This window comes from Notolepis coatsorum (assembly GCF_963971535.1).
Source record: "Notolepis coatsorum genome assembly, chromosome: 11".
NCBI classification, from domain to species: Eukaryota; Metazoa; Chordata; class Actinopteri; order Aulopiformes; family Paralepididae; genus Notolepis; species Notolepis coatsorum.
Genome location: NC_140175.1, coordinates 79,628,072 through 79,647,158, shown reverse-complemented (window position 1 = coordinate 79,647,158; position 19,087 = coordinate 79,628,072).

Sequence of the window (19,087 nt, the reverse complement as noted above, 5' to 3'; positions counted from 1 at the left end):
CCACCTCATCTCTCTATCACCTCCACACGATCTCTCTATTACCTCCACCCCATCTCCCTGCCTCCTCCACCCCATCTCTCTATCACCTCCACCTCATCTCTCATCCTCCTCCACCTCATCTCTCTGCCTCCTCAACACCATCTCTCTATCACCTCCACCTCATCTCTCTGCCTCCTCAACACCATCTCTCTATCACCTCCACCCCATCTCTCTTCCTCCTCCACATCATCTCTCTATCACCTCCACCCCATCTCTCTTCCTCCTCCACATCATCTCTCTATCACCTCCACCCCATCTCTCTATCACCTCCACCCCATCTCTCTATCACCTCCACATCATCTCTCTATCACCTCCACCCCATCTCTCTATCACCTCCACATCATCTCTCTATCACCTCCACCCCATCTCTCTGCCTCCTCCACCCCATCTCTCTATCACCTCCACCCCATCTCTCTGCCTCCTTCACCCCATCTCTCTATCACCTTCACCCCATCTCTCTGCCTCCTCCACACCATCTCTCTATCACCTCCACCCCATCTCTCTATCACCTCCACCCCATCTCTCTATCACCTTCACCCCAAGTGGGTTTGGACTTGTGGCAGAATGTATTGTTGAAAGTGAAAGACGAGGAGGAGACTAGTTTGAAACTAAGTGCTACGTTACTGTTAGCATTAGCAACTAGCTAGCTGTCAAATGATCTCTAATTCATTCTCGCATTCCCTTTACTTCTCCCGCTGGACACTATGCAGGAAACAATCCCACCGCTGCCACCAATGTAACCGAGGAATAGTCCGCCTATACTTTCACACTATAGTCAAATAAAATCACGGGATAATTGATATCTGATCATCAACATAACAGGTTTCTTCCTCTTTCCACTCCAACACAACAACTGACCTTTATGATGAATTGAAAATGGGGGACACTGATGTAAACAAGACGAAAGTATTTCTCTGGTCTGCATCCCCTTAACAATTGTATGTATTGAGCTGTACTGTACTGTACCCATTCTGCAATCTGTTAATAAACTTTTCAATCAATCAATCAAACCTGTCACAGGCACGCGCCCTGCAACTCCACTTAACTCATTGACCGCCGGGAATTAGACGGGCCCCGCTCTAGCACTGCCACGCTTTAAAAGATAGGAGTGCATCACCTTGTTTGTAGAGCTATAACTATATTATATATTATAGCTATGGATACAATACTATTTGACATCACCTATCTATCGTTCAATATGTGAAAAAGAATGAATTGTTCCATCCACATGTTCCCGTGTTATACCGTGGTGAATATAAGTATGCTTTTAGAGCGGTCTAGGGTAATTCCCGAAATGCTGAGTTATAGCCGTATACGTCAATTCCACTATAGACGTTGCCGTTTCTTGCCTGTACACGCTATTATTCCTAAATCAAATCTATGTCATAGGTTTTATGTTCCATCATGAATGCATGAAAGGGGGGGAAGGGTTGTTTCTGATTATTTGATTGTCAGTAACGGCATTCGTATTGAACACTAAAAATAATAATAAAAATAACTAATTGAACATTAAAAATTGAACACTAAAAAATCAGCCCAATCGGTATAAAAGCATTACAGGATCAAGCTAAAATGTACATCAAATCGTCCTTACCTGTGATCGGGAGTATTCCAAAAATAATAGTCCAATTGTTTGATCGCCATCTGGTACATCCAATGTCCATTTGGTCCACGGCATAAACCACCACAACATATGGATCGGGGATATTTGACGCGCTTCAATGGAACCGGGAGAACCGTTCGCCTCGCCGGACAAGAAAAAATTTAACCGGAGACATTTGGCCGTTCCACAGGCCAAGATACAAGGTTGCAAAGGGTGCTTGATACCGCCGTCTAGCTGGATGCGGCCGGTATTGCACTTTGGCATTCTCAGGATGATTCCCCATGTTAACCCCGAGTCCGTGTGACTGTAATGAATGAAAATATCGAATAAAAGAAATAACGATCAAATAATGAGTATACTCGTTGGCGTTCAATGATTGGCGGCCAATAATGAGTAAACTCATCGTTGGCGGGGAATGAGTTAATAACGTCAGCAACAATAATAACATAACATTGGGTGCCATGCAGTATGCCCATCTTTACCACTCTCTGCCAGTGCTGTACGCCTATGGAGTGGCTCACCTTCTTTGCAGGGCTATAATTTTTTAAATATTATAGCTATATCGACATTACTATGGCCCATTCAACATCGGGTATCTATCGTTCTGGATGTGGGAACGTTATATTTTTCCATTCATACATTGTCGTGTTAGTACCGTCAAGAATATAAGTATGTTTTTCGGACTGTATAGCAGTAATTCCTAGAATGCGCGCTATAGGCCCTGACGCGTATTATACATTATCGATTGTCGTTTTGTCCCTATACACGCTATATTAAACATTTCAAATGAATATGATCGCTATACATTATGCTCCATCATGCGTGAAGGAAAGGGGGGGGGGGGGTCGTTTATGATTCCTTGATTGTCACTAACGGCTTTCTTTAGTAAGACACCATACGTTGATCGGACAGATTGCAATGAAATAAATGGGCAATCGAGCTGGAAATAACGTTAGATTCCTCTTACCTCTGGCCGATGCGTCTGGAGAAAAGAAATTCCAATTATTTGACGTTGATCTGCTAGATCCATTTTCCGTTTGTATGACACAATAAACGCCGAAAGCATATTGATTCTTACGTCTCGAAAGCAATCCAATGCACTCGAGGTGTTTGTCTGGATCCACGTAACAAGATATCTCTGGCGGAGCTTTTTCCCTGATGCACCGAGCGCCACTTCCGGTTTAGAGTGGAGTGTAACTCGCCCGAAATCCACCAGGCGGCGGTATTGAGGCGTTGCAATATCAGACAGGGTTCAGCTGGCTCCCGGAGGCTTCCTGGATGAATTATGAATGCCAATAGTGAATAAAAGAAATAACGATCGTGTGGCACTCAACGCATGGCGGCCAATAACGAGTATACTCGTTATTGGCAATTAATGTGTTAAATAGCTTACATAAGTCTAAGGAGCTAGCACTAACATGAGCTTGTTTTTGTTTAGAAAAACTCACGTCAATTTATGAGGCTGTAACTGAGTGGCGAGACTAAACAAAAAAGACTAAATCGTGACTAAACAAAGACTAAAAAGCTCAAACCTGTAGTTGACTAAAACTGACTAAACAAAAAATAAATGAAGGTGACTAAATATGATGAAAACGAAAAAGGGCATTGGACTAAGACCAAAACTAAAATAAAAAATAGCTGACAAAATTAACACGGGTCTAACATGCTTTACATCCTCGCCATTCCTGTATTTAACTAACGTTAGCTGCTAATGCTAACTAAGCTAAGCTAAATAGCTCACATACACAGGATACATTTGTTGTGTGGAGTTCCAATAGTGATGAAGGGGGGGGGTAGCATTGTTAGCTTTAACATCCTGATTCCTGAGCCTATTCTATTCAAAAGGAAGATATTGATTTCAATTATGTATATAGTAATGTTTTTATTTTAATCGTATCTCCTGTTCTGGCATAAGCACTACCATAACGTGGAGTGGAGAGGTAACACACAATACATATAATAATTCATGGAGCAGTGGAGGTTTTCTATGACAACACGTGAAATACAAATTCACTCATAATTCATAATTATTATTAATTTACATATACCTATATATATATTTTTTTTTTTTATTATTATTATTATTTAAATGTTTTATTATAAATGTTTTCCTATGTAAAAAAATGCCAGTGAATTTTTTTTCTTCAAAAATGGCCAAAATTGACCGCTATGAGCAGGCCTGCACTGCAGTAATTATTCGTGCAGAATATCTAAACAGGTTGACCAGGGTTAAATAAATAATAAATAAGAGCCAATCAAAATAGGCTATTAATGTCATCTAAGCACGGTCTGTGCAGTTAAACTCTTGCCATTGAATGGATAACAAGGCTGTCAATCATTCAATCCACCAATCAGCTAATGGTTTCTCTTTTGCTGCTCTGCGGCTCTGCAGCTACAGTAGCATGATTGACAGCCTTGTGGCCCAATCAGATAATGGTTTCTCTTGTGCCGTACTGCAGCTCTGCAGCGAGCTTGTTTTCAAAATAATTTTTATCTCAGTTTAAGAAGATAACTTGTTGGAGCTAACGTAGCTAAAGGGCTACCACCACAGCTATCAGGCCCAGGGTGGAGTGTTTTGTTATTGTTCATGAACTTATTGTGCATCGTTTGATGATATATATATACACCTGCGATAAAAGCTAAACGTGACAACAACAACAACGTCATCGCCTCGCGGGCACTTTGAATTCTCTAGTACTGTATATAGCGTTGCAATGGAGGAAGGAGATATTGTCGACTAGCTTGCTTGCTAGCTAACGTTACGCAAGTCTTGTGAATGTCTAAACAGGGCTGATGGCATTGATGAAGATGATATCAATAACAACAATGTCTCTCCATGGCCCTATCTGGAATGAATGAATGGAAAAGATGACGTTGGGGCGGCGCATACTAAGGTAAGGGACAATAATAATGTTGTTGTCTAAACTGCCGCCGTGCAGTTGTAACGTTATGCAAGTCTTGTGAATGTCTAAACAAACGGCATTGTTTGATTGAAAACTTTATAGGGGGGGGGGGGGGACTGTACATTGGAGGTGGGGGTGGGGGACATACACTGTACAACTGTACAAACAAAACTGTACATTGGAATATTGACAAAACCATACTTGGTCATTTACTGTACATTGAGGGGATTGTGTTAGGACATTTACAGGGGCCAGTCATAGCATACTGTGTTATTTTTTGATGGGCCCGAGCCATACTGTACATGGTCTGCTTGGTTTGATCAGGGGCTGCCGAGCCACTGTATACTGTACATGGTCTGCTTGGTTTGATCGGGCCGCCGAGCCACTGTATACTGTACATGGTCTGTTTGGTTTGATCGGGCCGCAGAGCCACTGTATACTGTACATGGTCTGCTTGGTTTGATTTAGGGGAGTGGTCTGCCCTGCGGGGGGGGCCCGACATATTGCGCAACGCCACTGCATATCATTGACTCAGAATGGTCTGTCTTATTGAAATCGTCACAGCAGTATAGTTTGTTTATACTTCAGAAGGATGATATTTAAACATGGTCCCCAAAATGAATGGAAGCGAATGAGGAGCCTGACACCTGGGAGGAATAGGGGTGTTGCAGCGTTGGGGATGTTTAAAAAATATAATTTAATATATAATATAATAATTTGTGCTTCACCTAAAAATTTGGTCAGCAGCCTCCACTGTCATGGAGATATACTAAAAAAACTATTTATAATTTTTGGCCGGTAAAAAATCTCTCTGGCATAGTTGTTTTTTAATCTAATGCTAAAAAGTTATTTTTGTTCCCTGTTTTTCAGCATTTAGCTACAGGCATGGATACATTTTATGTAATGATAAACAATGTGATATCGGTAGGGCCTTTAGGTAAGAGGACAGATTGATAGGGGAGACTGATTCGATCAGGGGACAAAGGGATTTATCAAGGGAGATGGGTACTATAGTAGGTGTGGGGGAGGGGTGGCACAATGGCCACTCCCTGCCTCCTCCACATCATCGCCCTGCCTCCTCCACCCCATCTGTCTATCACCTCGTGACAGTGGCTCGATAGGTAGGGCAGTCGTCTGGTTATCCGCAGGTTCCCGGTTCGATTCCAGCTCCTCCCGGGCAGCATGTCGGTACCCTGATATTCTTTATTCATAATTATGTGTCCGGATAGCAAAATTCAGTACTATATCTACAAAGAAACCTGTAAATCATCTGCCCTTTATTAATTTGGTTAGATTTTTTGTACATTTGATCTCATGAAGGTGCTGAATGAGCTTTTTCACGTCTGGTCAATGTTAGCATGGTGTTCTGTATCATAGTCGGTTCCGCTCGGCGTCACTCATGCACTGTCCTCGCACACGTGCACGCGCACTGAATAAAGACCACAATGTACCTTTAATCCCAATATTTGTCTGACCACACCCCTATCAGCTCACCTACATAAGCAGGTGTGTGGTCACCTGCTCTCCTCCTTTCTCGCTTTCACCACAAGGAAGTGCCTCGGTAGATCCCCACTTGACGTGATGTGATGGTAGGAGAAGAGTTGGAAAACAAGGATACGTTGACATCATATCTTTATTTTCTCTCTCACTATATTCGAGAAAATACGGCGATATTGTCTTCGTACTGGAGTGTCTGGAAGATGATGATCATTCTAAAAATCCTCCACCGGTTTTCGTATTGGAAGTTCGCGCCGCTACATGCTTTCCAACTGCAGTCCTTGCTGTGTGCTGGTTGCGGTAAAGGCACAGCTGGACTGTAGGACGCGCCGCTGTTGTGAGAAGCGGTGGGTTCCAGGTTTGGTGAGTTATGTTTTTGCTGGCGAGCTCCACTTGTCTGTTAGTGCTATGGGGGCTAGTTGACAATGTTTATGAAAACCGGCCCCAGACTAGGGTCTTTTGTTCAGCCTCTTAGGCGACGGCGGAAGACCTTGGTCTGAAGCCCATTATAATTAACTAGTGGGCCACGACCAATAACACTGGTGATCCTTGTGTTTCTGGACGAGTGGTTGTTTCTCTGTCACCGTGAGGCCCCTTCTTTCATAATACAAATGAGAGTATTCCCTCACGAGGAAATATGGGCATGGATGTTCGTTAGCGGAAGATCTGTGTTCAAGTCAGCTACAGGCCAGTTGGGTATTGTGCTGGCTCCGTCGGGTGTTGGTAAAATCACTGTTGTAAAACTGTGTTAACATCTTGTTTCTCTTCTCTCTTAAACAGTGAGGAGGGTTTCAGAACGGCGGCCTGTCTGAGTGTGGCTTGTTATATCGTTGTGTACAAGTTCAGGTGATAGCTGCTTAGCTTACGTGCTAGTGGTGGCCTACTGTTAGCCAGTCAGCTGTTAGCTGCGGCGCTAGCCTGTTGTGATCACTAGGCTAGGAAACGTTAGCTTGCGTGTTAGTTATGGCCTACCTAGGCTAGGCTAGGAAACGTTAGCTTGCTGCTATCGGCCGAGTGCGGCCGTTAGCTTAATGCTACACTGTTGAACGTGCTTTGATTATAACATGTTTTAAACACTCTTGACTACGACGTCATCTTTGACAGAGGATGTTCGTCGAACCTGCCCTGAGCCAGGACAGCAAGGACTGCGTCAACAAGGGGGACCGTAGCGACGGGATGGAGCGGCGACGCTGCCCAGGTCGACAACACAGAACGGCTGTGTTTACTACGGTGCCTTGTTAGAGTCTGCAGTTTCGCTTGATCTGCGCTCAAGGTAGGCAAGGTCTGACCAGACCTTGAGCACTTCTTCTTGCTTTCCCTTCTAAATGTTTTGTAAATAACGATGTTTTCCAAAACGAGTGTTGCTGCACTACATTTAGGATACGATGCGAGTTATGTGTGAATTGTCTTGTCACTGGTATTTAGCTTCTCCATGCAAATCGGGTTGTTTGTTACAGATGTGAAAATGATCTGGTTTGTTGTGTTGAGAAACATCATGTGTGTTTATGTACTGTGTACTCACAACTAAGGGGGTTAAACTAACCTATAAAGCTATGCTTAGTGACATATGAGTAAAGAATGGTTCTTTTCTCAGCCTGTAATGACAATGAACAGTGTGTTCACATATTAACAGGTTTACCTGTTCAACTGGCCGTATTAAGGGTAAAGTAGGAGGGTTGTGTTTTTCCCCCCGGTTCCCTGGGGACTTCTTCATCCTCCTCTCAGACATGTTGTTACACTACATTGTGTCACTGTGTGGTAGGGATACGATGTAACCCTTAGCTTGATTGCTGAGGTTGTGCTAAAACTGCTTGAGAAACTTTATTTTCCTAAAAGAAAAGATTGTTTGGTCGCTTTTCGTGTGTGCTTAGCAAGGCCTGTGGCCGATACTAATCGAGAATGATGTATTCTCTCATTATGAAAAAAACTGCGTTCCTGTAGATTGTTTTTGCCATTTTTTGTAGGTGATGATGGGTTGTGTGTGTCATGTGACCTACAACTGGGTTGGGCTGGCCACAGAAGCACATGTGTAAGTTTGGTACCGGGGCTCTTGGAGAACCCTCTCTATTCTGTGTTTTTTCCTTAGTAAAAATCAGATAGCAGGTTAGCACATGCGCTGTGTGAAGCTGTTAGACGCTTCATGGAGCTGACTATGACTGTGTCATACTCTCTTTTTGTCATTACATCGTATCATGGGTGTGGGGTCGTAAAGGGGTGAACTGGTAACCTTTCCTCCCCCTTTTTTCTGTTGGTCAGGGGTAAACCCACCTGTCCTTCAAGGTTCCTGTCACGTTGCGTGACAGGACTTCCGTGTGCTGTTCAGGTCCATATGATGGATCTGTTTAAAATGGGGGGTGGTCAGGGCTCCTCCTCACGAAGCTCCTATTCGGGCCTTCTGTGAGTTGGGACTCTCCTACCATGTGAGGGAGCCTCCTCAGAGTACAGAGCCTCCTCCTCAGATTGATAAGGTGAGTGGAACCTCAAGAAGGAGTCCTACTCTATTGTGTGTGTATTCGATTCAATTCGATTATTGAGTGTGTAGGGGTTCAGTGCCTCCTCCCCGGAGAGCCCTAAAACCAAACTTTTACATGGCTCAAGGTGCAATATATTCTTTTCAATCTGTACAGCTCGCGTGGGAAGTCTCTCTGGGGATTTCCGTCTCCTCTCTATGGGAGGGTGGTGGAATGTAAAAATGTAAAAAAAATTTACCCCCGGCCGTGTAGACTGGGGTACATACTGTTGGTGCTTCCTTCTTTTCTTTTAAAAAGAGTTGGAGTTAGGAAGTATCACACCCCTCTTGTCGTTCCCCTGGGCGCCTTGGGGATTCAATGACAGGTCTAAATAGCCTGTTCATTGATGTGGTTGTGTCCCGACGCACGCATAGTGCTAGCTCGCGGTGTTCTGTAATCAGGCGACTGACTGGCACGCCTTGGTTGCTTGGGGTTAAAACGACGTTTTTATAAAGCAACTGGGATGGAGTTTTTTCCTCTTCCGACGACCTGTTTTGGTTGTCGACGAATTCTCGTTCATATCTGGGGGATGATGACGGAATGGATCTGAACATATGTACAGTAGAGGGGTCTCACGCCCTGGGGGTGGGCCACCGGGCGCGGTTCGCCCCGAACGTCTGGGTGGCGCCTTCTTTTCATGTTTAAGATCAACACGCATATCTGCCCCTTCTCCTGGAGTAGGCATGTCGGCGTGGTTAGGGCACGGGACTGGTTCTGGTCACGCTGGTCCGGATCAGTTGAACCCGTTGTCCGCCGGGGATGCAGATCTGCTGTTCCGGTACCCTGAGGGACTTGGGCTTTTTTCAGGGGGAAAAATGCCAGGTCGGTCCGGGTGTCACAGGGTTAAGCGCTATGGAGACCCTGGTTGGGTACATTTTTTACTCAGCACTGTCGTACTGGCTTACGGCCATGCCAACCTGTACACGCTCGATCTCGTCAGATCTCGGCCGCTACACAGGTTGGTCCTGGTTAGTACTTGGTTGGGAGACCGCCTGGGAATACCAAGTACGGTGTGCTTGGGGCTGGTTCTCCATTCTTTTTCGCTCCTCTCTCACGCATGGCGAAGAGGGGCCTGTTGGGGTGGTCTTTGACCTCCTCTGGTGACCCTGTGCTTCCCGTATCGCCGGGCCCGGTCCGAAGTAATGTTTCGTCGACCCGTAGGCCTGGGTTAACCCTTTTTTGAAAACTGAAACACTTGTACTGCGGTATAGCCGGTGTATACCTGCAGGTGTGTTTTGGAGTTTTTTTCTTCAGGGGTTATAGGAACAACCACCGCATTGGGTAACACCAAGGTGGTTGATTCCCTGGTGTGTTGGAGCAGTGTCAACTCCCAGGTTCACCAGTTGAGGGTGCCCCTGCACGTTCATGACGTCTGCCAATCGTGTCAGCCTTCTCTGCCTCAACCCCTCTGGGTGGGTTTTTTTTAAATGGAGGCTTGGTCATGCAACAACGCCAGCATACGCCCCTTCCGCCGGGGCGGCTGTGTTCAGCTGTCCCCTCTGGCGCCTGTCTCGTCCGCAGTCTCCAGGCTAGGGTTAACAGCCTGTTGCCTGGTTTTTCCCCGGTGCGCTGCCTGCTTCCATTGGTTAACCTTTTTTGTGTGCTTACGGCCATGCTGACTGCCTGTTCTGCAGGGTCAGTGTGCCAGGCGGTGTACTATTGGGGGGACAGGGCCCGCTCGGCTGAGGGGCCTTTGTCCGAATACGCTGGCGATGTGGGGGGCGGGGTCACTAAGTGCCCACCTGGTGGGGTCTTGATGCTGGCATCATGGACTTCTCCGGGCCCCCATTCCAGGGGGTCCAGTCCCTTTGGTGGGTCTGGGCCTTCCTTCGCGCTCCGCTGCTACGGCCTTGCCACGGGGTTGGGTTTGCCCTTGACCCCGTGATTCTGGGGGCAGTAACGAGGTTGTTCCCTCCGTTCGTTCCCGGGTGGCATGCGGGTTGTGCGTGTGTGTAGTCGTGGGGTCAGGCCACGGTCTGCTCACCCTGTGCGTTGAGTTGCTTGAGTGCCTCTTCGCACGGTCGGGTCCGTCGCCCTCCCGGGAAACCACCAATAGGGGGGGTGCCCTCCATTAGGGAGGGTCGGGGGGGCTCGGCCCTCCCAGTTCTGATGGTTGTGGGGGGCCTTCAGCGGGGTGTATTTGTCGGCCGGTGGCTCCGCTCGGCCTCCCTATGTGCATGAGTGACGCCGAGCGGAACCGACTATGATACAGAACGTTAGGTTATGACTATAACCAAGTTCTGTTAATAGTGGTGACGCTCTGCGTCCGACGCCGCTGCAGCCCTTGATCTCACCTTGTGGTGAAAGCTTGGGAAGGAGGAGAGCAGGTGACCACACACCTGCTTATGTAGGTGAGCTGATAGGGGTGTGGTCAGACAAATATTGGGATTAAAGGTACATTGTGGTCTTTATTCAGTGCGCGTGCACGTGTGCGAGGACAGTGCATGAGTGCCGCCGAGCGTCACCACTATTAACAGAACTTGGTTATAGTCATAACCTAACGTTATTCACCGTCAAAGATCGAAAAAATATTATAAATAATTATAATAATAATTGATATTCACCTTTGGTTCATTACAATTTACTCAAGCATAGTAACAGACACACTATTTCTGACACTGGGAATACATTCCCTGAGGTCCATAGATGTCCCTAGATACCAAGAACATGCAAATGGACCTTGTAGAAGTTACTTATGTTTATAGTGTCCTATATGTTACTTTATGTTTATATTAGATATCTTTCTTTTTATATACACCGTGGGAAGGGGGAATCTAAATGTAACTTCTCTGTATGTCTTGCACATTATGAGAAGCGACAATAAAGCTGACTTTGATATTTTGTCATAATTTTCGTTGACTAAATTAACACTGGTAAACATGTCACCTTTTCACCTCTAATGAGTTTGCTGGTTTGGTTATATACTGTAGTTACTGAAACTGATTGGATATGGCACCGCCCCACCTAGAATAATTTTCACCAGCCGCCACTGGGTTAAACCCATTTAGTTCATTTATATCAATGCGAAATGGTTTTGTTTCAGGTACACCTGTAGTAAAGGGGAGGGGAGACAGCCCAGTGCAGAGCGCACGGTTAAGTTGCTCCGTCCGCTAGTCAATACAAGCTTAATATTAAATGTTAAAGATCAATGTTAATGCCTATAGAGATATTGAGCATCGTTTTGTAAAATGTACAACCATAGTTCACCTTAGTGTCATATAGTCCGTATTCATTGCATAAATCCACCGAACCATGATGTCCGTACCACAAAGACGTGGGACGAAGACACGTACCGCTACACCCCGAATATTGAATAACACATTGTATAAATATGTTTATTTTTCACCAAATTGTTCAATAAACTGAAAATGGCTCAGCATCATCTCTACACCTTTACTCGTATCGAGAATGCAAGGATCGATGAATGTGTTAATTGGCAACAAACATTGGCAGCTTATATTCTTTTGGGACATGTCAATACCTACTCAGCTTTCTGTGTATGCTGAGGCTAAAGGTGTCAAGTTACCACATATTGGACCTTGAGCGGTTCAACCTATTAATGACATCACACATGCAACTAAAATGTACAGAGAAGCTTTCCCTCTCCACAGGAAGAATGTGAAATAGGCGCTTTGGTGACAAGTTCTGCAAACATAATCTGTACAGTCATGCTCACTCACTATGAATTGAAAATGGGGGCCCCTGATGTAAACAAGACAAACGTCTTTCTCTGGTCTGCATCCCCTTAACAATTGTGTGTATTGAGCCGTACTGTATTGTACCCATTCTGCAATCTGTTAAATAAAGTTTTCATTAATTCATTCATTCATGCCCCCAATAGGAGTTACTCATAAGACTACATGTTTTGAGAGGAAGGGACCTTCAATATCTCGGTTACATTGATCTGCTACAGGTATGTCTGTCGGTACTACGTCTGTTTTTAATTATTTCTCAATGAGGAGTATCTGCTTGTTGGACAGGGCTGCTGATTAATCCATCTCCGCCAGCAAAGCTGTTGTTTCTGCAAACGCACAATTACATTAGGTTCTAATTTAAAAACAAACCAACAAACACCATCTGTTTCCCCTCCATAGTGTGATGGATTAGTGTAGTTGGGCCCTAATCCTTTACCAGGGAAGCGCTAGTTTCTCCATTCTATACATACTATAGGGCATCGGCTTGGCCTTGCAGTCAAGGGATTGAGTTGAAGCTGTAGGTTTACGGGTTTGATTCCTCTGGTGCTGATGGGAGGGCACATCCAAGTGGTGACTGGAAGGTGGTCGATATTACTCCTATACTGTCCGCCCTTTGAGCAAGGCACTGAACTCTTAACTGCTAGGGGTGTTGAACTGGACGGATCCAATCGTTCCAAGGAAACAAATATGGAGGAACGACACCCTTTTTTGTGTAACCTGTGGGAAAAGTTACCATTTTAATGTGGTTAAATATGGCTTATGTGTATTTTAACAAGCTAGAAGATAATTGTTCTTGCAGTCTTTTGAGATGCCTGTGAACATATATTGAGTGATTGTATTATGTATGTGCTATTTTGGCATCTTTTTAATGTCTAGAAATAAATGTATCTAAGATTGAAACATCTTCAAGAAAGCTGAAATGCACCGACTCATCCCTCTGTTTCTGAAAGAGGTCTGTAAAGAAAGCACCTCAGGCTGCCTTGGCTAAGAGCGCTGGTCCAGGGTTGCTTATTGATTTCAGGATAAGTGCTAAGTCCCAACCGGCACATCTCTCAAAATAAAGGCAGAGCCAGCCGTTGATCACTAAGACAGACACCCCCCCGTCTCATGTTTCCATTGAATATACACCGTCTGTCTTTTCATACAAGCGCCCCCTTCTGCAAAGATGAAAATTGGGAGACATTTGTGTAGGTATTGGTGGTCTTACAGATATTTACATCAAGGTGTTGACATTCTGTTGGCATTTGGCAAGTCTCTTTGTCACCCGACACATTTGAGTGTTCTTCTTACACAGCGTCACTTTGGGGAACCGTACTGAACGGAAGACTGTCTCGTGTGAAAGAAGACGAAGCAGCAACGGAAACATCTACAGTATAAAACATCAGGTCCCAGGGGTGTGTTATATTACCATGATTAGCCAGGAAAGTCTCCAGTAATTTCTCCAGTTCCATTCGGACGTCACTTCTTCTGGACGTCTTGATGTCTTTAGTGTCAACAGCATGTGAGATGTCCTTGCGTGTGTCTTTGATCTCTTAAGTACAACAAGTACAGTAAGATCAGCAAGTTCATGATCATCTCAAGAGTTCTCTCTCTAGTCGTGTAATAATCCTCACCGATTGAAATACCCTGCCCCCGCTGCTATCCCCCCTCTGAGACGATGGATCCATCAGAGCCTCAAAGCATAACGGGGCCTGCCGACTTGTCGGGCCACACCTCTTCCCTCTGACTCCTCCGCGGGGGCCCTGTGTCCCTCCATTGTGAGGTGACACTTCGGGCTGACCTGACATTTACACCGTGGCACGTGTGTCACTCGCCGCGCGTGCACGGGGGGGGGGGGGGGGGGGGGGGCGGCGTGTCTGCCCGAGGGGGCGGCCTTTCATCCGATGACAGAGTCTCTCTGACTGTGACGGACGCATTGTGTGCGGGTGGATTACGGGGGCCGTTCCGGAAAAGACACTTGAAATCAAGCGGCAATTAGGTTTTAGCGACATTCCATTCACCTCTGTGTGGTGCTGTTGTAGGAGCGCAGCACCATGGGGAGCGTTTATGGGTTCGTTTGAATGCGTGAGATTCCATGCCGTGAAGATGTGTGGGCAGCAAACAGCCTTCTTGACCCATTCATATTTGTCTCTCTGCACCAGTATGTTTGTGACAATTGTTTGTTTGTTTCATTTGATTCTCTTTATTAAAAAGCCCACTCTGTGATCGCGATGTGTTTCTCTTTGTGTGTATACTGTATGGGATTTATTGGATTGAAGATTTTTTTGCTTTGATAAAAACACACACAGCAGACAATCAGACGTGAGTTTAGCATAACTATTGAGGCTGGTACATTTAAAGGTTTGTTTACAAGGGTCATGTGAAACACACCTGTTATTTAGAGTTTTGATGAGAAAGCACAGAGGAGCTCATATCTTCCAGCTGTTATCAAATCAAATCCCTTTAATATGTTCTGAATTGATCGATTTATGGCGGGATATCAATCTCATACCTGTAACGGACCACCGGGCTTAAGAGGTTAAGAGGTTAAGGGAAAGTAATACGAGTATATGTAGCATTGGTAAGTTTACTCTTTGGGCAGAGATTTTTGACAGTGGAACGTTGTGCAACTCTCTGCGAAGGAGAATGAAAGAAGGTATCCAAGTCGATGACCCTTGACCTAAAATAACTATTTGTTCTAGGTGCTGAATGAGCTCAGTGGCAATTTTTCACGCCTGGTCAATGTTAGCATGGTGTTATTCACCATCAAAGATGGTGAAAAAAGGGGAAAAAAAGGAAATGTATATTCTCCTTTGGTTCATTACAATTTAGTAACAGACACAATGTTCCTGACACTGGGAATACATTACCTGAGTTCCATAGATGTCCCTAGATACCGACATGCAAATGGACCTTGTAGAAGTGGAGCAATCTTCCATTTACTTAGGTATGTATTTTTAGGCAAATTCTCAGAAAATATGGCTATACGGCTTAAGAGGTTAAAGGGATATCATTCAGTAGAACTTATCCACAGTCTTACCTCTATAAAGTAAGCTACTGATCACTGCTGTCAGGGCCGCCTCAGGGGGTGTGCGAGCAGTGCGGTCGCACAGGGCCTCGCGGGAAGGGGGGCCTCGCAAAAATAAAAAATTAAATAAAATAAAAAATTAATATTTTTATTTATTATTATTATTATATATTTTTTTGTATTTTATTTTTTTATTATTTTTTAAACAAACACATAAACAAACATGACAACATAAAATTAGATATACAAGCATTAATTAACAGTGCACATCCAATGAAATCACCATTTAGATAAATGTCTTATACAAGATATACCCCTAATACCTGCTATCTAATACCCTACACATATGCTCTCGCTCGCTCCCCCCCCCCGGACCCCCCATTGGATAATCCATCCATTATCGTTCGCTCCTAACCAGGCACTACCATTATATGCTAGCTTTTATTCTCTCCGCCACTTCTAACCACATTGTCATTTTGGATTCATTGAGACCCAAAATTCTTGCTGTGTAGATATTTATAGATAAATCACTTCGAGATATGTAAGAATCCAGACCTTCCGGCACATTTTTTCCGGTTGAAACCATCGTGATGCTATCAGCTTTTTAGCCGCTGTGATACCAGACAAAACCAATCTCTTTAGCTGTATAGGTACGTACTGCACACTCAAAAACATCATTCATCAGTAATACAGAGGGGTGTACAGGTATATTCAGAGTTAAGAGATTTGATAATTGCTGGGTCACTTCTTTCCAGAATATCTTAACTGGTGGGCAGTCCCAGTACATGTGCATAAATGTCCCCTCGTCCCCATTTGTACATAAGGAGCATTTGGAGTCTTGTTTAAGACCCATTCTGTTCAGTCTTATAGGAGTCAAGTATGTCCTATGAATATAGTTAAGATTGATTTGTTGATGGTCCGGGTTCCTTGATGCAAGTCGAACATTTGCCCAGGCTTCTTGCCAATCAAAATCTATTTCCAGGTCTGGTATATCCCTCCTCCAGACTGAGTCTAGGTGGAGGATTTCATACGAGGACGTTAGTAATTGATGATGAAAATGTGAAACAAAACCTCTCGATGTCTCTCTTTCATAGAAGAATTTGTGGTATCTGTGGTGTACAATTGGAATCCTTAATGGAACACCGTGAGCCTTCAAACATAACAATAACTGTGCGTAAAAGTAATATGTGGAACTGGTGAGATACAATTTTTTGCGTATTTCCTCATAACTACAAAATCCCTGTTTGTTGAAAACATCTCCTAATGTGTGTATGCCCTGCTTTTCCCATCTAGGGAATCTTATAGGTCGTTTTCCAATCAGGAGTGCATTGTTATTGAATAAGGGAGTATGATTATGCCATTTATGTGGGTTAGAATATTTTGTGTGTGTTTCACTCCATATCCGGAGCGCATGAGTAATAATGGGGCCAAATTTCAGTTCACATTGCTTAATTGATAATTTGGTGTATACTATGTCCTGCAGTCTATGTGGTGCTACTATATTTACTTCTAAATTTCTCCAGGATACTGATGCTTGGGGATCAAACCAGGTTGTCAGTGGTCTTAAAGTGTACGCCTTAAAATAGTGGAAAAAATCTGGAAATGCCATACCTCCGTCTGCTTTGTTTCTCTGTGCGGTGGATCTTTTTATACGTGGTGGTTTGTTATTCCAAATAAATTTGTATGCGGAAGAGTGTAATTTTTTCCAGTAACCATCTGGAGGGGGTAACGGTAGCATTGAGCTGATGAAGTTGATTCTAGGTAAGACATCCATCTTAACTATTGAAACCCGTGCCTGTACTGAGTTTTTAAGTTTTGACCACCTGTCAAAGTCGTATTTTATTTTATTTTGGATTTCTATGTAATTGTGCTTGACCGTTTGACTTATGGTAGGGAATACTTCAACTCCCAAACATCTAAAGTGTTTAACCATTGGTATTTCTCCTGGAAGGCATATGTTTTTTGCAGGGGCGTTAAGTGGAAGGAAAGCCGACTTTGGCCAATTTATCTTAAATCCCGATAGGTCGCCAAAGTCATCAATCAACTTGAGAAGATGAGGCATTGCGGTGTTAGGGTTTTGCATGAACAGTATTACATCGTCCGCATATAAACAAATGTTGTGTTATGTGCCCTTGATTACGATTGGTTCTATGAATTGGGATTGTCTTATATATTGTGCTAAAGGTTCTAATGATAAATCGAATAGTCCGGGACTAAGAGGGCAACCCTGTCTAGAAGAGCGTGATACCGGAAAGATTTCGGAGGTGATTATACCTGTTGTAATCATGGCCGATGGGTCTTTGTATAATACTTTAATCATATCAATGAATCCTTTTCCAAACCCCATCCTTTCTAATACTATTTCTAATAGATACGACCATTCCAACCTATCAAATGCTTTCATTGCATCCAGGGACAGCATCGCCTTAGGTGTGGTGTCTTCCTTGCTGGCATCTAGTACGTGTAGTAATCGTCTTATATTATCAGTGATCAAGCGGTTTCTTATGAAGCCAGTTTGATCCGGATGAACTAAAGACGTCATATGCTTTTGAAGTCTGATGGCTAATACCTTAGAGTACAGTTTGATATCGGTTCCGAGGAGGCTTAAGGGTATATAACTACCGCACTCGGTGGGGTCTTTGTCTTTTTTAAGGAGGACTGTTATGAGTGCAATATTGTCATTCTTGTGGAAGTTCCCCTCCTTGTCTGAGTATAAAATCATATTAAGTAATAGGGGTCCAATTATGTCCCAGCATGAGAGGTACATTTCTGGTGGGATACCGTCTCTTCCTGGAGCCCTACCACTTTGCTTTCGGATATGGCCTTCCTGAGTTCCTCTAGTGTGATAGGTGTTTCTAACTGTTTAGCGTCATCCTCTGAAAGTTTGGGGAGGTTAATTTGATTAAGATATGTGTCCATTTTGTTTTGATCGAAGGTCGTTTCTGATTTATACAAGTTGGAGTAGAACTCTTTGAAAGTCGCGTTTATTTTTTTAGTGTCTGTTACAAGTCCTTGTTGTGCTTTAATGGTAGTTATATCTGCAAATGTTGCGTTAACTCTTAATCGCATAGCTAGTAGGTGACTTGGTTTGGAACCTTGAGAGTAATGCTGTTGTCTTGTGCTACGTATTTGTACTTCAGATTGTTGTTTATAAATGGCGTTAATCTCTTTTTTTGAGTTTCCAGTCGAACCGAGTCGTTGTATTGTAAAGAAGTAGTTTTGTGCATCGATTCTTGCGTATTTTGGAGGAAAAGCTATCAGTGAAATCCTTGATCATTCCCTTTACCGACATCCATAATATTCTAGGGTCCGGCACCGATTTCACATTCTCTAGTAGGAATACTGAAAGAGCTTTTTTGAGTTGTGTAATGAATTCCTTGTTATTCAGCAGTATCGTGTTAAATCGCCATCTTGGGACTCGGGATGACAGTATACCAAATGATCCTTTTAGGAGTAAATAACAGTGATCTGATAATGCATTGGGTACCATCTCCACATCATAGTTATCAAATAGTCTCGGGGTTGCAAAAACATAATCTATTCTGGAAAGTGTTTTATGCCTTGCTGATCGACAAGAGTACTTCCGGGTCGTGGGGTTGAGTGATCGCCATAGATCATTTACACCTGTATTCTTCGACCAATCCTTTAACGCATTAGATGCATTTTTTTGTTCGTTGGAAAAGGTGGGATAAGATTTATCCAACCCAGGATCCCAGATTGCATTAAAATCTGCACCAATTATAAATGGGTATTCTGGAAGGTCTAACATTTTTCTGGTAAGTGTAGTGTAGAAATGAGCTTCGTATAGATTTGGGGCATATACCGCTACCAAC